General features: G+C 38.6%; 1 protein-coding gene and 1 non-coding gene across 2 annotated transcripts in view; one reads left to right on the top strand and one right to left on the bottom strand.

The window, feature by feature from the left end:
* The window catches only part of DKK2 (dickkopf Wnt signaling pathway inhibitor 2), a 101,250-nt gene that overhangs the window by 50,751 nt on the left and 23,879 nt on the right, over window positions 1-26,620 (bottom strand). The gene's annotated exons all lie outside the window — the stretch shown is intronic.
* On the top strand, window positions 3,546-3,659 carry LOC147915884 (U5 spliceosomal RNA). The gene has a single exon (XR_015553862.1). It is a non-coding gene; the product is annotated as a U5 spliceosomal RNA (small nuclear RNA).

The following is a 26,620-nucleotide window of genomic DNA, read 5'->3' as shown; positions in this document are numbered from 1 at the left end:
AAAGATATTCCGTGCTCTTGGATTGGAAGAATTAACATAGTTAAGATGTCCATACTTCCTAAAGCAATCTATAGATTCAGTGTAATCTCTATCAAAGTTCCAACAACATTTTTCACAGAAATAGAACAAAGAATCCCAAAATTTATGTGGAACAACAAAAGACCCCGAATAGCTAAAGGAATCCTGAGAAAAAAGAACAAAGCTGGAGGTATCACGCTCCCTGATTTCAAAATATACTACAAACCTATAGTAACCAAAACAGCATGGTACTGGCACAAAAACAGACACACAGATCAATGGAATAGAATCGAAAGCCCAGAAATAAACCCACACATCTATGGACAGCTAATCTTCGACACAGGAGCCAAGAACATACAATGGAGAAAAGAAAGTCTCTTCCATCCTATTTAAAGCCTGAATCTTGTTTGAATTCTTCTGGAAGCTGTTGCAAGCAGAGAGTCTAGGTTCAAATAGACATCTTTCCAGTAGCTCTCAGCATGCATCACCTCGCATTTGTGCCCTTTGTATTTGAGTCGCCTAATTTCTAAGCTATAATCTCAAGCTGGTTGTTCCGTCACTGCTGAAACAGAGTGCCGTGTTCTCTTTCCACACTGAGCCTTTCATAGGGCAGTCTTCACTGTCCCTTGCCTCCTCCGTGGTCTTGGACTATTTGAAATCCTATCTCCCCTTAAGGTTTGCTGCAAAGCCCATCTTTATGATGTTGCTCAATGATGCTTTTCCATGATCATTCCCAAGAGAAGGGACTTTTCCTCTTCCCCAAACTATTTTTGTTTTTAATCTTTATTTATCATTCATTGTCTTTATGTGACACATTTCATATATTTATGTGTTTATGTATATGCTTATCTCTTCTCCTAAATTATAACTTCTTAGAGATCAAAATTTATGCAATTTTTTTATTTGGGGTTATAGCAACAACTAGGACAATGTTAGTATACTCAATAAATATTTGGCAAATCAATAAAATATTTCTGTTATTACAATCAACACAGCTAATATTCGAAGATTTGGAGTATTTCGATGTATGACAATGATAAAACCTTATGAAATGGCATTTATTCCAATTTGTGATTATTTGCTTTATTTACTTATTTTCTTCCTCTTCCACTAGAATAAAGCCTTTGTGAAAACAAAGACCTGTCTACCTTGTTCAACAATTTATGCCCAGGTATTTATTAAATACTTGTGGAAGGAAGGAGGGAGGGATGGAGGGAAGAAGGAATGTACAGGATCTGTTTGCATAAGTTACTGCTCTCGTCACCACTTTCACTAACTAGAAAGTCACCTGTGCCTCCTTCCCTAGTTTCTGGTGCTCCTAATATACCAGAACAGAAATAAACCCAGAGGAATTGGAGCTGCTGACATGGGGACATTGTATAACAAAGAGAACACTGAAAATGCTTTACCTGTTTCCATCTCTCTTTTTTACGTTAATTAACATGGTAATTATGAAAGTACATAACTGGACCAGTAAAATGCTGATTTAGGTGTTACTTAAATATGTAAGAAAATATAAATTTGTGCCTTCCATATATATGTTAAGAGTCAAACCTCGTAGCACAAAGGTGCTGAAACCTAAGTTTACAGAAGGTAAAACCAGCCACAGTGAAGATACCATAGATTATGTAAAGCAGTAGCCAAAAACAATACATTGGATAAATTTATTAAAAAGACTATCCCTTCTTCATTGAATTTTTTAATTTACCCTAAAATGATGCCCTTTCCTTCCTCCCCCCCTCTTTCTCTTTCTTTTTGGCTCTTACAAATGGCTATCCATAGAAAAAAATAATAATAACCTTGAGCTAAATCTCATACCTTATATAAAAAATTAACTCAACATGAACCATGGATTTAATGTAAATATAAAACTATAAAACTTTTAGGAAAAAAATGTAGGAGAAAACTTTGGGGTCTAGGGCTAGGTAGAGTTCTTAGACTTGAGATCAAAAACATAATCCACAAAAAGAAAAAACAACAAATTGGACTTCATCAAAATTTAAAATTTTTGCTCTATGAAAGACTCTGTTAAAAAGGTTAAAAGAAAAATGACAGAGTAGGTGAAAATGTTTGCAAACCACATCTCTGACAAAGGTCTAGTATATAGAATACATAAAGAACTCTGAAAACTCAACAGTAAAAAGACAAATAATCCAATTAGAAAGTAGGCAAAAGACAGGAAGAGACATTTCACCTAAGAAGATATACAGATGGCAAATGCATCTGAAAAGATGCTCAGCATCATTTGTTATTAGGGAAACACAAATTAAAACCACAATGAGATGTCAGTACACACCTATTAGAAGGGTTAAAATTAAAAAAAAAAAATTAGTGACAATACCAAATGTTGGTGAGGCTTCAGAGAACCCAGATCACTCATACATTGCTGATGGGAATGAAAACCAGTGCAATACTCTGGAAAACAGTTTGGTATTTTCTTAAAAAAAAAAATGCAACTATCATACAACACAGCAATTGCACTCCTGGGCTTTTATCTCAGAGAAATGAAGACTTTCATTTTGTTCATACAAAAATCCATTGTCTGTTGATGTACATTCAGGTTGTTCCTACCTTTTGGCTATTGTGAATAATGCTGCTATGAACACTGGGATGCAATTATCTGTAGCAGCTTTATTTCTAATAGACAAAATCTGGAACAAACCCAGATGTCTTTCAACAGATGAATGGTTAAACAAACTGCTGTATCCATCCCATGGAATACTATTCAGCAATAAAAAAGGAATGAATTATTGATACACACGACAGCCTGTGTGGAGCTCCAGAGGATTGTGCTGAGTGACATAAGCCAATCCCCAAAGATTATATACTCTATGATTCCATCTATGGAACATTCTGAAATGACAGAATTAGGGCAGGGGAGAAGTGGATGTGCCTACAAAAGGCAGCATGATAGATCCCTGTGGAATGGAAATGTTCTGTATCTTGACTTATATCAATGTCAATATCCTGGTTGTGATATTATACTACAGTTTTGCAAGATGTTATCACTGCAGGAAACTGGGCAAAGGGTATTCCAGACCTCTCTATGTTGTTTATTACAACTGTGTGTGAATCTACCATTGTTACAAAACAAAATGTTTAACTAAAAGAAAGAAAGCAAGGGAGGGAGGGAGGAAGGAAAGAGAGGAGGGAGGAAGGAAAGGAACCTTACTCAGATATACAAATACACAACACAAAACCAACCTGAGTCTTTCATCAGGACCTGGTTTCCGTCCCAACCAGCCCAGCTTCCTCCACATCGCCCCCTAATGGTGGCCCAGAGGCCCTGTGTGAATATTAAGATATTTCCAGAATGGAAAGGGTGGTGACAGAGTCACTGGAATACCCACAGTGTACCGCAACACAGTACAACTATAAAATGGGACAATTTTAAATTTCCTTTAACTCATATTTATTTACAGAATTCCCTAAAAAGTTTTGGCAGGCACTATATCTTGACACCAAATAGCCACCATCAGTGCAGTGGGAGCTTCTCTTAGCAGAGATGTGTTACGGAAGCAGAGGGCATACTCTGGTTCCTCTTCGTTTTGGATAAATATTGTGCCTTTTACTAAAGATTTCTGATGAGAGAAAAAGCTCTGAGTCTTGTGCTAATTGTTTGCGGCCTTACTTTGACGGCACTAATTGTTCAGTTTCAATGGAAGACGTTGTCTGTTGTGAAGTGAAAGAAGTTAAAAAAAAAATACAGAGTTGGTTCCTTTTAAGCCGCTGGTGTTGTCATGTGGTCCATAAGCAACTTCAGGCCAAGTGTAAGCAAATTATAGATTTCTTCTTAATGTTCTTTAAAAAGTTACAAATGTCAATGTAGATTGGCAGTCTTAGTGTGGAATAGCAGGTTAGCACCAAATATATTCCTCTATAAACTAATAGTTCAGGGAAGTATTCGAGATTTTCTGTCTGTACATATCTGGAGAGACTTATTCACACACACATACACACACACACACACACCATCAATGAACCCTTGTCAGAAGAGTGTACAGTGTCTCTCTTTTGAAGCAGCTGGTGCATTCCAAATATGGAGAGCCCAGGCTTCCAGAATCATCAGTACTATTATTAAGAATCAGAATCCTTGATTTAAATGTTCTTTATTATTCTTCCTTTAGGGGATTTATACCACATAGCTGTTAGATTTTCCCTATTGCTTCCCAACTGACATGCATAAATGTCAACAAGAGTGTATTTCATTCATACTTTAAAATTAAATCCTTTATCCCACAATCACCCGTAATCATGACCACATATGACTATGATTTACCATAACTAAAATAGATGGCGTGGGATTTATTGTTGGCTTAATGTTTGAAATAGCAAAGGCAGATTTTTGAATTAAACAATTGCATGCTATTTGGGACATAATTAGTTATTTTGTTTTTCAAATATCTCCAGATAGCAAATTGTTACAATACCTTGTTAGTAAAATCTAAGGGACTGCCGTGTGTGGGCGTGTATGTGTAAAATATGCTCTTTGAGAACATGACCTTTCTTAGTAGAGAAGAATAAACTGGATTATAAACTCTTTCCTAATCATAGTTTTTTAAATTATCTTTTTTTTTTTAATCCTCCTCCTCCCCCCCCGCCAAAGCCCCAGTAGATAGTTGTATGTCATAGTTGCACATCCTTCTAGTTGCTGTATGTGGGATGCGGCCTCAGCATGGCTGGAGAAGCGGTGCGTGGGTGCGCGCCCCGGATCGGAACCCGGGCCACCAGTAGTGGAGTGCACGCACTTAACCACTAAGCCACGGGGCCGGCCCTAAATTATCTTTACTGACAAGTCATGTGTACTGTTACTGTATGCTATGCCAATGACCTCATTTGAATGGCATGATGACTCTAGAAGTCAAGAGTCTGTAAAAACACTTCATTTCCTTGCTTGTCCAACACCAATGTCCCTTTCCTGGGTAGCACCACCCTGATGTTTTGTGTAAGAACTGAGCCTCCCTCATTTCCTCTAGTTTGTCAGTCGGGGAACTACCTGTCCCTGCCCTCTCTTGGCCAAGGAAAGGAATGCAGGACCCCAACTAGGCCACTCAGACTCTTTCTGGAATTTGCATCTTGAGTAGAGAGGCCAAAGGATGAAATTTGATTAGAGCTCTTTCATTCTGGTTGAGGTGCCCTAATAGCACCCATAGTCTTGTTTTCTAGAATCCTGGAGCTCCATGGGTCCATACTCTTCTGAGGCCCAGTTCATTCTATCATTTGATTCATTTACCTACTTCACATCCTTACAATAAATTCCTTTTCAAAAAATATTTGTGTAAATCTCTTAAGAGTTGAATTCTGTTGCTTACACTTGAAGTCACCCTCTTCTTACAGATGAGGAAACTGAGGTGCAGAGAGATGAAGGAACTGTCCACAATCACACAGCGTTTAGGTAACAGCTGAACTCAGGTCGGCCTGGTTCCAAGCTCTGCTTTTAATCCCTAAATAACCTTACCTCTGTCTTCAGTTTCAGAAGAGATCAGATGAGAGGAGATCTAGGTGGTCACACAGTCATATTAGATCAGACCAAAAATATAAAATAGATATAGGAAGAAACATTCCTTGCTTTGTTCCATTTAATCACATAGTACAAAGGAGTACAAAGCCATGACCAATTTTGCAGTGATCTGGAGGTTCCTGTCATTCTCTTTTTAGTGTTTACTGTTACACAGCTGTGCACAATTCCAGAATTAACATGGGTTCAAGTACACTCCTTACCTGCATTTAAAAAAATATTTTTATTTCACACCCATTTAGAAAGGGAGGATGTGTGAAGCCCAATGTCACAAGTGCTAACATGTGTGTAAACATCACTTTAAAACCCCCATGAAAAATTACACTGTAAGTCAGAGTCAAATGCAGGAGGGTCTAATTATGCATAAATTGAAAATAAGAATGGGAGGCAGCATGTGACCTCTTCAGCCTCAAGGTCAAGGATCTTCGTCCGTTTTGTGACTTGAATATGGTTTACATCTCTGAGTTCTGTTTTCATCCTTCACCGTGTCATCAAAGGGAAGCAAGACAATCTAATGGTCCACGTAGCACTCAGATTAAGGATCAAGGCAGGACGGCGTGAGACCGCGGCTGGGGTTGGGGCTGGGCTAAGCAGAATGCAGCCCACCCAAACTAGCTTGATTTATGACACCAAACCTCTGGCTCTCCTTTCCTGCAAGTGTCCTGACAAGTCACCCCTAGAAGCAACTTTTTATGGCAGCTATGGTCTTTTCTAGGTCTGTTCCAAAGTGGTTACCCTTGGGCTGAGGAAGAAGTGGAATGTGGTCTGAGAGATTGGGTGGGAGGGAAAAGGAGTGCCAAAGACCACCTAGGTTGCCAGGAAAGTTTTAAAATCAGTATCTAGTAAAATCAACAATTTTCCCCCCTAAATTTTGTTTAAAATGCCTTAGAGTAAGGAATATTTATTGTTTGGTGAGCTAGGATGATGCTTGGCTATAAAGGCAAGCAAATCTGGGCTTGACTTTGGTCTCCATGCTCACCAGCTGTGTGACCTTCACCAGGTAGGTCCTGCATGGCACTTCAGCCAGTAGACACTTCTCCATGCCTCAGTTCCCTGGTCTGTAAAATGAGTTACCTCAAAACATTCCTATCTCTCAGGATTACTGGGAGAATTGAACTGGATAATCTGTCTAAAAATTGTCTGGCATATGATAGCTACTTAACATTATTGATACTTCCTTCCATTAGGGAAACATTTTTGAGGATTATTCCACTAAAGCATTCTGTAAAAGTTGTTTAGGAAACATCATTAGAAGCAAGCGTTAGCTATCTAACAGCGCCCACTGAATACATCCACCAACAGGAGTCTGTTTCTTTTCTCTAAAAATAAAGTGGAAATTTAGCTCATAAGGAATAAAATGAATTAGTCACAGATTTTTCTTTTTGGTGGTGGTATCAGCTGGGGTCCCACCAGGCAGAAACTGACAGTGTATTTAAGCTGTGTATTTGAAAAGAGTATAAAGGGGCTATTCACAGTGGTGTGGGCAAGGTTTAGAGCAGGAATGTCCAACAGTGGGAGCCATATAGTAATGTAGAATTTTCTGGTAACCACATTAAAAAAGTGAAAAGAAACAGGTAAGATTAATCTTAATAATATATTTAGTTTAACCCAATATATCTAAAATATTTTAACATGTAATAAATATAAAGAAGTTATTAGCAAAATGTGTTTCTTTTTCTTCATAGTAAGCCCTTGAAATCTGGTGTATATTTCACATTCTCAGTTAATCTCAGTTCAAATAATCAATTCTCAAGTAAAATGTAGTCATACTAAAACAATAAAGTTGTGTTTAACGGAAAAATGGTTTATACTAATTCTGTTTTTAAATTTAAATTTTAATTAATTAGTTTTAACTGAATAAAATAAAAAATTCATCAGTTATACTATTATGATAATCATACCACCAAGTGCTCAATAGCCAGGTAGCCAAGGCTACCATATTGGATGGTACAGGTTTAGAGAAACAAAAGAGATGGTGCAGTGTTCTGAGGTGAGCAGGGCAGGAAACCACTGTCTCTTTTAAGCCTGAAGAGGAAGCAGTGGTTACAGAAACCTGAACAGTGTTCCTGTACGGAGAGAGTCCATCCATACACCTTTGGTGAGGTACATAGCCAACCTAGATGGCCAAGTACAGAGGGAACAACAGGTGTAACTACCTGGAGCCATGCTCCTCTAGTGGCATGCTGGCAACCTGATTGTCCAAAAGCGAAAACTCTGATTTGTAACATTTGCTGGTTTCCCTGGTGTAAATTCTCCCATCATGGCTGATTGCAAGCTAACAACATGATGTCACTGAAAACAGAGTTGGGGGAAAATGTGCAGAATTGGCTCTCTCCAACGCACCACTGCATCTCCCCCCTACCATTCAATCTCCTGCTACCCTCTTCTGATAGCCAAACTCAACTGGCAACCAGAGGCAAGGGTAACCCTGATGCATTTCTTGCAGGTCAGCCTCCTAGGGCACTGACCAAGTTGGAGAAGGATCAGAAAGGGCAAGTGGAAAATATACTCAATGTTCAAAATAAAGATGACTTGTCTATCTTTTTCTCTTTTCCTTCTGCACATATAGAAGAAAATGATGACAATAAGGAAGCTGAAATCTATAGCACAGACTTTGAAGGTAGGATGTTAAATAGAACAGGCATCAGATTATTTCTTTCTAGATTAAAAATTTTTGTTTTATGTGAGTATAGAACGCCCTTCTAAATGAAGAATGCCCTTCCAATATAAATCCACGGTGGACATCACTTGAGAAAAATAGTAATATAGCCTCACAAATTATGAGAGTACATTTCTTTTTTTTTTTTTTTTTTGGAATGGATTAGGAAAATTCCTTTGTGAAAAGAATTTTTACAGACAATTATTGAAATGTTACTTTTTTGGTATGAAACAATGAGTTTATTTATATTAATAGTATAATTATTCAAAACTGATATGCTGCATACATAAAGTGTGATTCAGAGTTAATTATTTCAACTTCCATTATAGGAATCACCTAGGTTTGTAGACCTGTGTTCTTCTAAAGCTGTCTTCACCCTTACACATAGTAATCCTTCAAATCTACCCTTTAGTTCCATTCCACTGTAATCCAAAGCCAGGTCTTCACCATGCTGCATACTACACCCCACCTGCTGTATAGCTCTCTGCCTTCTCTCTTTCTTTCCAGATTACCCCACCTAGCAACACTGGGTGAGTCTTCCTAAGACACCGCTTCCTATGCCATCCCACTGCTCAAGAACCTTCAGGGCTCTCTTTTGACTACTGAAACAAGTCTAAATTCTTGGCCTGGCCTTTAAAGAACTCCGTAACTTGAGTTTAACCTACATTTCTGATGTTTCATATGCATACTTCTATGTAGCCAAATCAAGTTACTGCAATCCCAGAGTGCAGGCCCAATTTGCCTCAGTGCCTTTGTTCCCCACTGACGCCTTCTTTTTGCCTGGCCTCTGACACACACACGCACACGTAAACGCACAAATACATGCATGTAAGCAAGTACACATGTATGCACATCAGAATATTACTTCTCCTCATCTGTATTTTTCCAAATCCCACCCACCATTGAGGTTCATCATAGAGGCTTAAACTTTCTGAAGTCTTCATGGCCCATCTGCCAGCATCCTCAGCTCCAAACCCTGAACTCCGATGACAGTTAATCCCCTCCTCATTTTGCCCCTTGAGTCCTCTCTCCAGTTGTTTCCATGGCCAACTTTGCCTCACTCCTTTTTGTTTCGATCCTAATGCTAAAGTCTAAAGTGACCCCATTGGAGCCAGAAAGGTGACCAGATTTTGAATCTAAGTCACTTCCTGAACTTTTCCTCTGAGTTCTGAAATGAACAGCAGGCTATGAAAGACCAACAATTTTTGCAAGTACAGGTAACAAGATTATCTGTGCTTGAACAGATTTGTCCTGTCATCAATGGTTATATATTGGTGCTAGCCTGCCCTGAGTCCTGGAATCACCATATTAGTAGATGAAAGATTTGCAATAGGAAATAGCATAAATGCTAAAGCTTTGGGTTGGTTAAGTGCCAACCTGTGGTTAAGTGCCAACATTTTTCTATATTTCTTTCTGCATTGGTAAACAACTTTCTGATTGACACGTGGAATGCAGCTTTGCTCACCTGAGCCCAGTGTCTCTAGTGTGGTCTTTACAATTGCTGGAGTAACATCCCTCCCCACCTGCTGCCCCCCTCTCTACCTCCAGACCATTAAAGTTTTGCCCATGGGTTTGCTTCTGGATTCAGGCTATTTATTATTGAAGATCTGGAACAGCAATCCTTAATCTGTACTCTGTGAGATGTTAATAGGTATCAGTGGAGATGGGAGTATAGATTAAAATAAACTGGGGATATGTTAACTAGAACAAAGTTAAGTTTCTTTACTACAGAACTTCTCAGCACCTTTACTAGGCTAACGTGAAATGTGAATCATTAAAAAGAGAATATGGTAGGTAGCATTTGACACACATATTTGAATAGAAAACTCTCCCCCTACTGCACCCTGCCTCTAGAACATGAGAGTTCTTGAGTTATTGTAAATGAGTAATTGCATGGAAAGTACTTAGAGCAGTGCCTGGCAGAAGATGAAAACCGTTTGAGCTTGTTGCTATCACTGTTGTCACACAGATGTCTAACTGAGCCCTCACCAGGTGTTCCTGTGTCCTCTGAGAAAGAAACAGAGCTGCATGTGGATTGAGTAGGGATCTTTTCAGGAGCAATGGAGATCTCAAATGGCTACTGCACAGAACCAATATAGACCTCTCTTGGGTTCCTTTGAATCAGAAACTAGTTCAAGTGCGGAGAAGTTTATTCTTTTCCATTCTTCCCAAAGCCTGGCTCACGAGGGTTCAATTAAACAGCACGGAGTTAATGGTTCAGAGCACAGACCTCGGAGTCCTGCTTAAATCATGGTCTTTCTATTGGTGACCATATATCCTTGGGCAAATTGTTTAAAGGAACTGTGCCTATAAATCTTTAAAATTTGAAAAATAATATTTATCTTTCTGGTTTGTTGTCAGTAATTCAAGAGATTATGTATATGAAGTATTTAGCCCAAGCCTGATGCATGGTAAAATGCTCAATGAATGGAACTTGCTAATTATCCCAGTAATAGACTCAATTCTCTAGTTTATTTAAACTGTAAAATACTAGCTAACTTTACTCACGCAGTCATTGCCACAGTATCCATGAGGACCAACTTGCTTCACACTGATTAGATATTTAGTAAACGTGTTGGCCACTTGGATTGCTGACCGATTGGACTGCTGGATTAGGCCTAGGAGGCCTACCGGTAACTCCATGCTCTAGGACTTGAAGGGGGAAGCCATACACACTCTGTGACCACTGCTCTGGGTAGGCAGAACAGGAAAACTGGATTTCACAGGATCAAGAAGTAATCTCTGACGCAACTCTTGTACTCCTTTATTTTCTAAAACCTATAAACAATTTCTAATATCATGCATAACGATTTAGTTCCTAGTTAAAATAAAAAGTATTCCCAAGTTCATTGCTTTGATTAGGAAGGTTGTGAATAATACTGAAGTTACTCACAATCCAGTGGTCGGAAGCTGTGGGAAAAATAATTTTAATTTTAGATGTTTCATTCAACACTGCTAATGTTATCTATCCTGTTTGGGCAGGGAGAAAGCTGGCAAGCATGGTGGGATGGGGAATTTATGTGAGTTAATGGAAATGCTGTGGCTGACCAACAAAGGAACTTCCCCAGCCAAAATCAAAACAAAGATATTAACTTGGAGGGGGAAAAAAGCCTGCAGCTTAATAATATCATGCATTGAAACCTTATCTAGTGGTTGAAGTAATTTGGTTTGAAGAACTTAAAGAGCATTTTGTGGTTTGTGGAAACTGCCAGCAGACACTGTATTTAGCAGCCTCTCCACTATTAGGTTCATACCATCCTCTCTTCTCACCAGCGGGGCCAGTTAGCTTTCTTTATCTCTGGGTTGTTACTGACCTCTGTAAGACCTCTTGAGGACAAAAGCCAAGCTTTCAGAGATGCAATGCAATGCCCGCGCGTTGCTGCTATTTCCAAAGACCAAAGTGGCCACGACACATTCGAAGGTTTGCTTACGTTCCCTTAAGATAACTTTTCAGAGTCCACTTATAAAAATTTGGTCCAGGATTTAGACGCATCCATCCCTCCCTCTTTCTTCTAGTAAGAAGTCTTCCAAGACAACCACACACACACTCACGCACACACACTCGCAAATGATCCCATTACAAGTTCACAATTCAAGTTTATAATAATTCTGAATTAAATAATTCAAAGAGTGGGTTATACTGAGTGCACGAGCTATTGCTGAAAAAAATCATTTGAGAGTTAGAGCCCAATTCTCTTCTTCTCTTTTATAGTTCAACACCATGAGTTTCTTTGTGTAAATCATAGGAGAGTAACCAGGGAAGAGGAAGAAGACCTGGCTGAGGAACTTACCAAGGTAACACTTTCCCGGCTCCCGTGGCCCCGTCTGGCCCCAGCTGCTCTCCTCTGAAGTCCTGGTGCCCCTCTGGGGACTGTCTTGCACCCCTGACACTAGAGCAAGTGCTACCGGGCTCTCGTGTGACCATCCCAGGGGCACACGCAGCAGCTCTGCTCCAGCAGCTGTAGGGAGACGGTAGGACTCACTTCCTCATTCATTTGTCTAGTAAAATATGCTGCTGTTCTACACAGAAAATTTCTCAAGACTAGCAGATTATTTTATTTAAAAATCTGGTTTCATTTGCTATAGATAATAGTATTAATACCATTAACAGTATGAATTCTATATAATACTAGAACTATTACCTAAAATATTAATTTCCTATAATCCAATTTGTTTCCTTTTTTCTGTTTCCAGAATTTAATAATATTAAATGTTATATAAAGATTAATTATAGTCTTAATGTCATTTTCTAAGACAACATCTTTGAGAATTAATGAGTCGGGAGTTAAAATGTATAGTATTTTTGTTAATCTCTTTATTTCATTTTTCTTTAGCTATGGACATTATTGTAACTATGTTGATTAGAGTTCTGAAAGTCTTTTTCCTACTTACACTACTTTATATAAGAATTTATAAGTTAAAATTAAACTTTATCTCAGAAATTTCACCAGCATCCCATTTGTTGTCATTTTTCAGATTAGATAAAAGTCTCAATGGATGTTCTATTGTTTGCTCCTGCTTACTCGCTTTTTGCTGAAGGAATCTTTAAAAAATAAATTCACCATATTAATTTTCATAATCCTACATAATGTAGGAGGAAAAGCACATCACTACCCCATGCAGAATGAGGTCACTGAGGAACAGGACTCTGTGGACCTTTAAGTACCCTTTCGCCATGAGAAATCCAAGAGAAATTTTACTTCCATATTTTCACTTGATCAGCCTTGAGAATATCTGCCCCAAACTCTTAAATCTGAGACACTGTGAAATCTTAAAGGCAGGAAAATAGTCCTGAAGAATTAAAAATCAAAAAAGTTTGGACTTCAGAAATCTTTCATTTGTAATGAAAATCAAATAGAATGTAGAGAGACAGTGTATATTTGTCATTCTGAACCTCCAGAGTCACAGAAGCTCTTAAATGATAAATGTTCAGATACAAATCACCTACAATAATTTGTAGATCAGATTTAAAAAATAATCTATGATTCAATCTATGGAAGATATAGAATATGCAACTCTAAGGGAAAAAGTATCAACACAGATTTCTTGTTTCAAGTATTCTGATCAGGATTCCATTCTATTTCTAGGAAAGATAACTGAGCGCCTCTCCTAGAAGCAGGTTGTAAGTTTAGTATGCTGCCGAGAAATGTTTTTGAATGAATGTCTTTGGAGCCCAGAGTTCTAACGTAAACCACGAAATCACGGGGGTGTGGAAGCTGACAGGTCTTGGAGGCCACCACTGCCCTCACACTCCAAGACATCAAAGAGAGGGCACCGTCTGCCATGAACCTCACACACAGAGTTACTGAGTCAGGAGGGGGAGACAGGTTTTCAGAGTCCCCTCGGTGACTTGTTGTGTTAATCTAGAAACTAGCAGAACGAGGAGAAACAGCTGCATGATATTGGCTCTCTCCTTTCTAAGGCAGTTGTGACAGGAAGATAACTGGTTGGTTTGTTTCCTGCTTTGCTGAAAAGTGTCTGTCTGACACCTTTTCTGTAGGCCAAGGTTAACTCTGGGCACCTAATTGTAATTTGACTAGTAGTAAATTATGTGTGATTTTAAAAATAAATCATTGAGTTGAGAGGAAGCATGGAAAGTTACAGCAACTATCATATTAAATATTTCCTACAAATTGACACACAGTTACCTTTAGCAGACTCTTAGAGAGTTCTATAACATAAAACAACCAGTTTATTCTTACAAAATCCCTGATTTTTAGAAATTTTTACCTTATGCAAAACTCAAGATTTGAATCTCTCCAACGCCCGTCCATTAGTCCCAGTTCTTTCCTCCACTTGCAGAGTATAACTGTTCCCCTCGTAACAGCTATATAACTATTCCCCTCCCACTAGCTATATAACTGTTCCCCTCCCACTAGCTATATAACTGTTCCCCTCCCGCTACCTATATAACTGTTCCCCTCCCACTAGCTATATAACTGTTCCCCTCCCACTAGCTATATAACTGTTCCCCTCCCACTAGCTATATAGTGCAAGAGCTCTTTCCATAGCCTCAGCACTTAGCACAGGGCCTGCCACACAGTAGGCGTCCAGTGAGTGTTATTAAATAAATGGTTGAATGAATGAGTGAACAGTTACTCCATATCAACACTTAAAATATTACTAGACATTCTTTCCAGGGATAGAAGTTTCAATTACTTTATTTGTTCATCCTGTGAAATGGTTTTCAGATTTTTTACCAGCCAAGTGCTGTATGTCTTGGTGGGAATATGTAGATCGTATTTATACACGTAATGTCAATAGGCAAATAGATTCAATTCCTCCTGAAATACAGGAAATTACTAAGGGGATCAACAAGATTAACTTACTGGGGACAATCAGCTATGCAGGCACCTGAGAGATATACTTCCTAATTTCCTCAGAGTCCAATTCTTCCTTTATTGTGTCAACTGAAAAATTGCCTTGCAATTTTATCCAAAAAAAATGTTATTGGAGGAGAGGAATATATTATGTCCACAAACCAAAACATCCATGATAAAGTTCCTGGTGACTTAAATACTGATTTTTCTTCTCAAAAATCTCCAAGACTCAGTTGTATTGAAATAAATATTCAGGTCAGCAATTATGCATGTATGTGTAATCGGTTACTCAGATACTTGCTCTTCCCATTTTGAATAGTTTCTTCTCTTTCTCTTTTAGGGTCTACTAAGTTACATCTGACTAAACATACCTATTTAGTGAAAATGAATTCCATTAGAGTGTAGTCTTACCCATCTATTTCTTTCTTCCGGAGGAAATAATGGAGAACATGTGCCGATGCTTAACATCAGTCTCCTGTTGCTAGAATTACAGCCTTAAAGCTGTCAAGACTGCACAAGAACAGGGATGATCTGGAGCTGATTCGGCATACGAAAGACCCTTTTTATGAATGTTTAGGTAGGTGAGGCAGGAGAATGCTAAACAACTGGCATGGAGAGCTTGAAATAATCCTAGCAGAAGGATATCTTCTTTTCTTCTCATTGTCAAGACATTCTGTTTTCCCACAAAATATATGAATCATATTTTCTAATCTATTTTGAATGCACTGGGATTTTCTAGTCCATTCTGTTTCAATCTCACAATGTGGTAGCCCTTCATCCGGCCACAAAACAAGTTATTTTGCCTAAATTTCTTCTGGAAGAATAGTGCATACAGTGTATCCACATTTTTCTGTCAATTGTCGTATTCACTTTTATGGGCATAAAGGTCTATCCACATCCCTTCCTTTACTCCAGTAAGGACAAGCAGTCAGTGCTCCTTCCATGAGCCATCTCTGAAGTAGATGCCAGCAAGCAGATTACAACAAATCCCACTAACTCAGTAGCGCCAGTCAAAAAAAAAAGGGTGATTTAAAAAAATTATAATAATAATTTTAAATGAAAATATCCAACAGATTCTCATGTAAAAGGAATAATTCTATAAAATATTGATAATACTTCCCAAAAGTGTATGTTTAATAATTTTTTGGGAAATTTGCTTAAGATGAGCCATATCCAAAGAGCTATAGATAATCAGGAAAATTGCCCCATGTTCTGTTTAGACAGAGAAATCAGTGTATTTGTGCTAAGCACAGAGAGCGTCATATAATACTTCATATTGAGGACCATATCAGAGAGTTTACATTTGAGGAAATAAAATCCCAAGTAATTCTGCTACCACATAAATTGACCATATTATAAGTATGTGATTTTGCAACTGAAACACGTAGCTTCTTCAATACTATGTGAAAAACTATCAAAGGAACAGTGGAAGCATTAAAAATGGGGCTCACTGGCTTAACCAACATGCACATAAGGTAACTCCTTAGAGTCATCCACTTTAAGTTTCTTCAGGGGAAAAAAGACAGGAATTGGCTTCAGGGAAAGCAGACAAACTCTGGAATGAGAAAGACCTGGATTAACATCCTGACCTCAGAGTTTAGCTTTTGTGTTCTTAGGCAAGTTTCTTCACTTTTTCTGAAAATAACCCTATGCCTGCCTTCTAGGGTTGCTGCGAGAATCACAACTGAGGTTTGTAAACCACCTTGCCAAGGCCTGGCTCGTGGTAGGTTGTAGGGTTTTAGGAATGCATTAGATGTGACTCTACTTTATAAAGGAAATCTTTAAATATATATGTGTTTGTGTGTGTGTGTATGTGAACATATATGTACATATCTTTTTTTTTAAGGGACTTCTTTTTTAATTCAGTCTTTATTTCTTTAGTTAGAAAGGACATGGCCTCATAAAAAACAAATTTCTAACTAAAAACTCTAAGTCAAATTTTTGTATTTTTTTCATCTTTTTCACTTACTATTTTATAGACATATGTACACTTTCAATTTTAAGTATAACCGGGAGTATTTTAAATTGGTAAGATTTCAACTCTTCAAATAATTATGGTAGAAAGAACTGTGCCTGTGAAAGGAAAGGGAATGTTTTGAAACCTTATCGCTATGAAAATGAATAAACATGATAATGAAATATGTAATGTGAAAAGAAATACATAAAGAGGTGATAAGAGCATTTGTAACTGGAGCAAAGGAAAGTGTGTAAAGGGTGATAAGACAGAAATGTAAACATCAACTGGCCAAACTAGTTAAAACAATGCATAGTTTTATTAATAATCAACAATAAAAACCAACTAAAACTTATTTATTGGACTTGATTTGCTATATATCTAATAAATTCATACTTTTAAGAAGAAAAGTCCTTGATTAATGGCAAATTTGCCTTTACTGTGGATTTTTCTTTGCTGGTGGTACAGACTGAAAAACCATAGTCCAACAGTTTTGAAATGATGTTAATAACTAGAGATTAAATTACAGTGTTTCTGTTTAATTCATCAACAATATAGCACTCATTTCAATTAGAATAAAGAAGGTTGCTTACAATGTTACAGCTTTTTCAATCTAAGCAAAACTTGCACCATCAATTTTGTAACACTGGACACTAAACTACTTGTCGCACCTGAAACATTACTCATAATGGAGGTTTCCACTTAAGGATCAAAAGTGCAATTTAAACCTGCAAACCTCAATCTGTTATTTGGTGACTATTCAGTATCTTTCTGTTGTGTTATGTGCTAACTTTGGTTCATTTTACTATTTTTCCTATTCGACATGCTAATAGGGGGCCCAGTTCCAGGTTTCCTAGATTGTGACCCCTTTGTGGGATATAGTGTGCCCACATGAGCCAAAGGACAAAGAGGGCAAACTGCTCTGGTCCATTATGTGCCAGACATGATGCCAGAGTCTTTCAACGTATTGACTCATAAAATCCTCAGGCAATGCTCATTATCTCCATTTCACAGATGAAGAACTTGACCTTTCAAGGAAGTTTCTTGTCCATGGCTACACAGCTGGGCAGGGAGGGGTTAGGTCTCACTACCTGCAAAGGCCGTGAGAGTTGAGGTGAGTAGTTGTTCTCAGCCCACAACTCCTTGAACTGCACTAACTGCGACTTGTTCTAAAAGCATAGATTTGAAGCTCCTGGGAGGGAAAACCCAGGGACGGCTGGTCTGTGGATTGACCTCTTCCACGTCTCTCCATATCATACAGACAGGGCTCTTCTCTCTGCTAAAAACAAAACAAAATAAAAAACCCAGAAAACTTACTCTTGGCTTAGAAACAGAGAGCCCCAATGAGACCAGGTGTTATAACACTCCAGCATCACCAGCCTGGACAACACACAAAGGAACACACAGAGCTAAGGAACGCCATGGATTGCCAACAGCTGTCAGAAGCCAGGGAGAGGCAAGAAAGAACCTTCCTCAGAGCCTTCACAGAGAGCACGGTTCTGCAACACGGATGTCAGACTTCTCCCCTGCAGCCTGTGAGAGAAAAAACTTTCTGTTGCTTTAAGTCCCCCGTTTGTGGCCCTTTGTTACGGCAGTCCCAGGAAACTAATAGAGATCTTGGTAATCCTAAAGCCTTTCCTCTTCTAAGAATTTTCTAAATAAATAATTTAAGTCTTATGTGATGATATTTGTAATTTCAGGACTAAATTAAGGAAATAGCTTTTTGAGACAACAGAACTGGGGTTTAAAGCAACTGATACTGGTTGTTGTGAGGATTAAATAATATATTTAAAGCTCTTAGCCACAACCTGCGAAGTGTCTCCTGCTTGGGAAAGAACAGTGCATTCTCTTTCTTTTTCTTCCTTCTCATCCCAGAGTATTTGCAGGTTGTAGATCCTAGAGGGCAGAGACTGCACACCCCTCACACCATTCGGTGCTTTGTCTTGCTCATAAAGGACAATATATTGTGTGTACAAAAGAATGAACTATTATTTTTTTAACCTAAAGAAATGAAAGCTTCTTGTTTTCCATAAGGAAAGGCATCTATCAATGCAAAGACAATTTCTGGAATAATTAGGAAAAATACACATTTGATTTCACAACAGACAAAAATCATCATCCTTTGGAATGGGAAAGCCTTAACATTACATCATTACCTTCACTGGACTACGACAGACTTCAGGCTCGGAAAACCCACCGGTCTCGGCGACGAGAACTACGCCCACCCAATCAAAGATAAGCAGGAAGTGAAATGTTACGTGCCATGAAAATCTTACTCCAAGCTTAAGTTTTTGTACTTGGTATGTAATGACTTTTCCATCTTCCTTCAAAGAGAAGAAATCTTCGATTTCAAAACCATGTGTTGGAAAAAAACAATCTGTCCTGAATTATATCGTTCGGAACTAGCTACAGGACGCTGTTTCTTTACAACCCCTGATTTCACAGTGCAGAGATACGCAAACGAATTGTTCAAATCTTCTGTCTACGTCTTTGCAGTCTGGAACTCTAGGCATCACCGTGTGGCCATATAGTCAGCAGACCTACTGGATCTCCCTGCCTTTGACTTGCTTTTTCCATAAGCAGAAGCTGGATCTAATTTCCAAATGAAAGACCTCTTCACCGAAAAATTTATTTTTATGAAGGAATGGCTTTACAGTGTTTGCCATTTGGGTTCTTTTATTTGGTTTTTTAATTCTCTTCAAAATGTGAATGGAAAATGTTTATCTGCTAGAGGGCTTCGCATGCTTCTGCTTTGCTGGCTCAATGATTTCTACTGCCAAAAAAATAAAAAAGAGAGAGAGAGAAAAGAAAAAGGAAGAGAAAATCACTAGTCGTTGAACAAATGTTCGGTAAAAAGCAAATTTGGTATGCCCTAAATATGGTGTAAAAAATTAAAAATCTCATTCTAATATTCTAACTTCTGGACCTGGGGTTCTGGGTCTACTCTCTGTTGAAATAGTTACCACGGCACAGAGATTAAAATTGCATGTCTTATTCAGCTGTGCCACTTATAAATTGTGTGATCTTGGACAAATCATTTAACTTTTCTCAGTTTTTGCTTCCTTTTCTGTAAAATGGGGATAATACTCATCTCTTGGCACCATTGTGGGGATTAAATTAGATAACACATATAAAATGCTTAGTATAGTGTCATATAAGTTACTACATTCTGTAAATGATTAATAGTATATAATTCGTGGAAGCTACTACAGGATTATGGATAGATTGAAAGTGAGCTTCAGAGTTCAAGTCCACTAAAAGCTTGGCACTTAAAAGGTGGTGGCAGGGGTGGTTCCATCTGAGGGTGCTGAGAGGAATTTGCTCCTTGCCTCTCCCATAGCTTCTGATGGTTGTTGGCAAACTTTAGTGGTCCTGGGTTGTGGATCTCTGCCTTCCTCTTCACAAGGCATTCTCCATGTTCACCTGCTATCCTGGGGGAAACTTTGAAGGGAACTAGCTACTGGATGGCTCAGTCTTTCTCCCCTACAGCCAGGTCAGATGAAGGATCTGCACAGGACACTACAGACCTCCACCAGAGTTCCCTCTGGCTTCACTCTGCCCATCGTTTACCATCATTCCAGTTCAACTGAAGTGCTCAGGCTCCACTACCATCCCCGCTCCCCAGTGTGCCCTTGGCCAACTGGAGAGGCCTCGGGCCTTCGCCATCATTGAGCCAAGGGCTATATGAGGCTCGGTGACACTGTCTTAGGTTCTGCCTTAGCAGGGTTCTCACTTAGAGGGATTCAGTCATAATCCCACAGATGGTAGCTTTGCCTGTGTGGCTCCTCAGCCAAGCACATACACCAAATGCCTGACCCTGCAGTTTCCTGTCCTACCGAGCAGGGTTACCATGCAACAACAGATCATCGGTAGGGAAAAACTAACCTGTCTCAGACTGGGTCCATCACCGTCACATCACCTGGGACCTTGTTAAAATGCAAAATATTAGGCTCCACCCCAGATCTGCTAAATCAGAATTTGCATTCTAATAAGATCTCCGGGTAATTTGTATGCTCATTGTAATTTGAGAAGCACTGCTCTAGAAGTTGTGTAAGTCTTGCATTCCAAACTGAACTACTAGATGGGGGAAAAACTCATAGGGATGGAATTCATACTCCCTGTTTGTTTGACTTATTTCTCCTCTTATGAGGCATGGTCAAAATTAGAACCAATGAAGCCACATGGCCCAACATAACTTATATTCATAATATTATGTGGATTGGAGGAAAGAGAAAGAGCAAGAATCTATGAAATGGAGTGCAAGAGATAGAACAATTTAGATCAAGCCCACTGTTCCAGATTGTGTAATCAGAGTGAGTGAGCTGTCGGGTGTGTAAATATGCTATTGAATTACTGACTCAGTTCCGAAGTGTGTCTTACATTGTGATATTGTGGTGTCTCCCTTCACTGTGATTCGAATGTCAGGAGATCTGCATTTTCCATTGACTAACTACTCAGACAGGTCACAATTCTAGTGATCTATATCCGTAATGAAGAAAAAGCGGATCGCATTGGTTATTATTGATAGAGCCATGCTAGGAGTCACAACGTCTTCCTAAGAAATTTTCAAGGATAATTTAGACCAAAGCCCCAGTTAAGGATCTATTAACATCTATTCTGTCATTAAACAAAAGTCATCTGCAGTTGCCAAAAAAGTACTTCTAATAAAGATTTTTAATTTACCTCATTCTATAATTCTATAATACAATAAAATTATAGAAAATGTGGCATACAGAATAACTGCCTAGAGGTCACGAGGGTTGTAGTAGGCTGAATAAAGGCCCCTGAATGATGTCCATATGCTAATCCCTAGAACTTGTGAATACATTACCTCACGTGACAAAAGGGACTTTGCGAATATTAAAGGCCTTGGGATGGGGAGATTACTCGGGAACATCTGGGCAGGCCCAATCCAATCACATAAGTCTTTAAAACTGGAAAAGCTTTCCAGGCTATGGTCAGAGGACTCTAAGGTTTAGAGGTGCTAGTAAGGAAGAAGTTCAGAGAGATGGGATGAGAAAGGACTCGACCTTCTGTTGCCACCTTTGAAGATGGAGGAACGGGGTCCCATGGTCCAAGGAATGTGGGTAGCCTCTAGAAACTGGAAAAGTCCAGCAAGTGAATTCCCCCCTAGAGCTCCAGAGAGGAGCTCAGCCCTGTTGACACCTTGATTTTAGCCCAAAGAGACCAATGTCAAACTTCTGACATGTAGATCTGTAAGATAATTAATCTGTGTTGATTTAAGCCACTAAGTTTGTGGTAATTTGTTATGGCAGCAAGAGAAAACAAGAAATAGAAAATAAAACAATCTGAAACAGCGGGAAGACCTAGAGGATCTGTTTCTTCCTTCTTGATGCCTTTAACAAAGTTCACCCCAAAATATATGGAGATATTTTGATAACGTTATTCCATTCTTTCTTCCTTATATGGTGTTTGGTGTGCCCCATTCTCTTAATTCACCTATATGCCCCATGCATCCCATTTCATTATTATTCTGAACTTGCAATTAAAGAGGGAGAGGGTATTTTCAGAATTTTGTAAGTGGGGAGACAAAATGCAGAGATTTTTATTTTATTTTGGTTTTAGTTTCTCAGGGTCTCATACACTCTCCGTTAGACAAACCATATTATGATCCTTCGATTATCAGTAGAGTTCCACGAAGGATCTTCTTCCACTGATTAGGCTACACTAGGTACAAGAAGACAGTTTTCAGTCTCATTTAATAAACACTGATGTTTCTAGAGCAGTGGGTTCCCAACACCAGCAGCACACCAGAATCACTGCAGAAGCTCCTCGGGGAAGACTGTGGTCTCCTGCTTTAAAGCAGCATAACTCTACAGAAACTAGAATTGTAATGCCAATGGGTGTTACAATAAACGGCACCTTTCTGCATAAAAACCAGTCATTGGCCTCACGACCAATTCCAACATTTAAGAAAATGTTGGAAATAAAAGCTAAGGAGCTAAGAAGGTAATCAAAGAGCTTGAGTGTAGCTAATGAGCTAGAAGGTAAATGTCGGAAATAAAAATTAAAAGGCTAGAAGGTAGTGGTTTGAGGACTCACATTAAAATGGCTTTTTTAAAAAACAAGCCTTTCTTTCTGTGCTATTAATGATAATCATGTTTGAATATATAATTTTGGTAATGTGGGTAGAGTGTTACAGCATGAACCAGAAGGAGGAATTTCAACATCTCAACGATAATTTCCAAGCAGTCCATTTTTCTATATACCTAACTAAACCCCAGGGAGGGAGTCTTCCTTGGTCTCAGATCCTCTTTCCATGCTTGGCAGCACCTGGTTGTGGGAAAAAAAAGTACCTTCAGCAAACAATCTTTTGGTAACCAAGAAGGTTTGTTTGTCCAGATTGAATTTCTAGGATCTGGTTGACATCTTTAGTGACTCCAGGATCATGTTAAGTGCACAGTATTTGTCAAGTGTTAAAATCTGTATGATTCATTTGTTGGCTGAATTGAGTGCAGGTGGTTCCCACTTTCCTTTTTGCTCTCTGCTCCCTCACACACCCCCAGTTTGACTTAAGTGAAGGAAGTGAGAGGGCAGGCGACAATCTCTGGCTTGTGTCCTGTTTTTGTACAAAGCAAGTCAAATGAAAATTAAGGAAACATGTAACTGTTAAATAAGAAACTTTTGTCAAAAATATTGTTCTCAAATTTTGATTGGGAAGTACAGCATTTTGAGAACAAACTGAAATGAAATCTTAACCTTCTTTGGTTGTAAAATGCATCTATTTCTGAGGGGAAAGTGAGGGAAACAAGGAGTGTTCATATGACAAATATGTCAAAAGTTGATAGGCTGTGAAAACTTTTCAAAGGAACAGTGTTTTCGATGTTGTAAAGAGAAGATATTCTTTAAAACAGAACTTCAAATTTTTAGAGCTAATGAAGAAAATAAATGGGTGTATATATCTTGAAAAAGCAATGATCATAGTAATTTTTCTTTTTTATGTTAATGATTTTTACCCAGTAGAATAAGCCCAAATTCATTTAAAAAAAAAAAAAGGCAGATTTGTGTTAATTTTTAAGTTTGTGCTTGAATTGAAGCTCCTGCATGGAACTTTAATATCTCTTCTGTGTCAATGAACTCAAGAGTAACGGAGGCTCTATTTTCTCTTTATATGGTCATGAAAAATTCAAGTTCTTTTTCAGCATGGGTTTAAGGAAGGTGGCAGTAGGGAAACATTATTTTTTCGCATGTATTGTCTTTCCTTACCAAAGCAGCCATTTATTTCAGCACTCCTGAAAACAATGAGCAACTCCATTTGAGACTCCATTCATATTTTTAAATAAATCTGATTTTAAATTACACCATTACAAAATAAGAACGTTTTGAGGAGAAATCAAATACCTTAGGTATGGTGGTGCCATAGCTCACAACTAGAGGTGACTTTTTAAGCCAAAGATGCCTTTCCATGAGCGTGCTCATGGGATTAAATGTGATTCCAAATCAACAGTTCTGCCGTCATCTTCAAGCGCAGTGGATTCAAGTTGGCTGCACTTTGAAATTGCCTGAAGAGCTTTAAAACCTAACGATGCTGGGGATTTTACACCAGAAGATTTGACTCAGTTGGCCTGAGGTGCAGCCTGGGCCTCTGGCAACTCTGGTGTGTAGTTAAGCACTAGCGGATGAAGTCACGCTGCATGGCGAGTGTGGGCACATAACAACATACTTGATATTGTTAAGACCGGAGGTCAACAGTGGGGCGACTCATGTCATTATGCCAGTTTGCTGAATCCTTGGGAAACACCCACTCTCAGAAAAAGAACTCCTCAGAGACCCCCACATCATCTCTGACTCCACTCCTTTCCTGACTGCACCTTGTTCGATTCAACTCCAATGCCCTCTTCTAGTTATGTCCCTACTTATGTTTCAGCCTCTGATCAAACAGGGTGAGAAGAAAATAGATGTTCTCTACTCACTGCCATTGAAACCTAAGGAGCCTACATAAAAAGACACATAGAAGCATACTTCAGGGTTGAGAGGGGCTTTAAAGGATTTATAATTCACATTCATCCATTCACTCAAATGATGCTACACATCTACTCTTTGTTACTGTGCTAAACACTGGGTATACAATGGGGAAAAGATCTGATCTTTCAGTCTGGGCAGGAATATGCGGTGAGGGGTGAAACTGACCAAAAATATTCAGAATAGCAACCGCTATAACGAGAGCAAATACAGGGTGCTATGGGAACACCCAGGAACCTTGTTTTCTCCTGAAAAGTTCAATAAGGCCTGTACGATGAGTAAGAGTTAACCAAGTGAAAGGTTTAATGGGAAAAGGAAGCAGCACCATGTGCAGGCAAAGATAAGTGGTCTTGTAAGTCATGGGCTTTAAGTCACGTTAAGGCAATTAGAGGGGAGAGACACCACCAGATTTGCAATTTTGAAAGCTCGCTCCAGTCACAATGTGAAGAGCGAAGGGAGAGGGCCAATGCTCCTTTAATGTTTCTCACACACAACACCTTCAACACACACACATGTGCAAACTGAACCTTCTGGAGACTTCAAATTATTTATTTAGTGTCTAATTAAGCTTATAGTTGTTTCCAAGTTTTTAGGGTTTAACAGTCTAAGAAAATTATAAATCAAATAAAATTAATAGTAGTAATAACATGGAAGTGTTTCTTAACCTTTATATTTTACTAAGCAGAAATTTTCATGAGTATTTAGAAAGATGACAAATAAATATAATCAAAATTGGATTGTATAACAGAAATATCAATTCCTTACTCTACAACCAGGAATATTTGATTATTTGTAATGTCTTTTCATAAACTGCCAAATAGAGAATTTTGTGGTTGCAAATCTGATAAATAAATGAAAACAAACATGAACATCAGGGTTATCAAAGTAGAACCAAATATGTCTTCTCAACAACCAAAATGCTTTCATAGCTTTACATTTTTAATATGAAAGAAGTATAGATTACCTACTAAAGGATCTGTTGCCTTCAAGCGTAGAAAAAAAATTCCCCTTAATTTCGACGCTAGAAAATTATAACATGCCCTTTCTTGGCTAATGCACACTTAGTTATGTTTTGAGGACTGAAGATTTCAAAAATAAAATTTAAATAGTGGAATTTAAAAGTAATGCTGCAACTGAGAAAGGGCCTAGGCTGATCTCCACTGGCGAGAATCAGAACCACTGAGACTCAGGATGAGAGTGTGGGCTGGAAAGGGGGACCGGAGAGTCTGGACTGGTTCTGTCTTTATGAAATATCACTACAAACAGAAAGCTGGAAAAACCACGAGAGGGCTAGAAGTCTGCAGCTGGGAGGGTAGAGGGGAGAAGATGAGCTCTTACTTTAAACATATGTATTAATTATTGCACAAAGCCAGTAGGAGTTTGCAGCTGGAAGGGGCAGAGCAAAGGAAAAATTAACTTTTATTTCAGAATAAATTTATGAAATCATGCTTCAACAAAGGAACTTGCAGCTGGGGGAGGGCAAAGGGACAACAATGTTTTTTAAGTAAGTCACTTTAATAAAATAGGCCAGCCCTCACTTTGACACAGCGTTGGAATGGACGCTCTTGAATCAGTATCAAAGTGGAATCAGGCATGTTGTTACGCAAAAAGCAATTTTAGGCTCCACGGCTAACAGATTTTTCTTTAAATGAGTACTTGCTAAACAGTTTCTAAATCTCTGTAATTCTGTGGGAATTCTTCTGGAATTACAGGGAATAAGAATTTGGCCCCAGGTGACAGCTCCTCAATTCCTCAAATTTGTACTTCTAAAGGATTTATTTTCCTCTAAGGATCCCAAAGCATTTTGCCATCCGTGAAGTTTACCATCACTTTATAGACTTAGATGAGCTGCCTTTTCCACTAAAAACAAAACAAACCTGTGGGGTTTTTTCCTCCATTGAAATGATCTGATTTCCCTACAAGGAGGCTGCCTTCCCACAGGTTAGGAAAGGACTAACTGTGTGGTGTCTGTACTCGCAGTGTGTGCTCTGAGTTAGAGGACAGCTCTGATTCTTGCTTAAAGACCTATCAACCTAAAGCTATAAAATGTCCAATGATTCCCTTTAAAATTATAGGTTGACCCTTTATTAAGACATCAAAACATGAGAGTGGGTAGGCAATAAAAAAGATAATACTTCTATTCCTGTTTTCTAAATTGAAATAGTCTA

This window comes from Ceratotherium simum, chromosome 12, assembly GCF_057802395.1.
Source record: "Ceratotherium simum simum isolate JZ-2026a chromosome 12, ASM5780239v1, whole genome shotgun sequence".
Lineage (NCBI taxonomy): Eukaryota > Metazoa > Chordata > Mammalia > Perissodactyla > Rhinocerotidae > Ceratotherium > Ceratotherium simum.
Note: the sequence above shows the minus strand (reverse complement) of the source record. Positions and strands in the feature narration are given on the sequence as shown.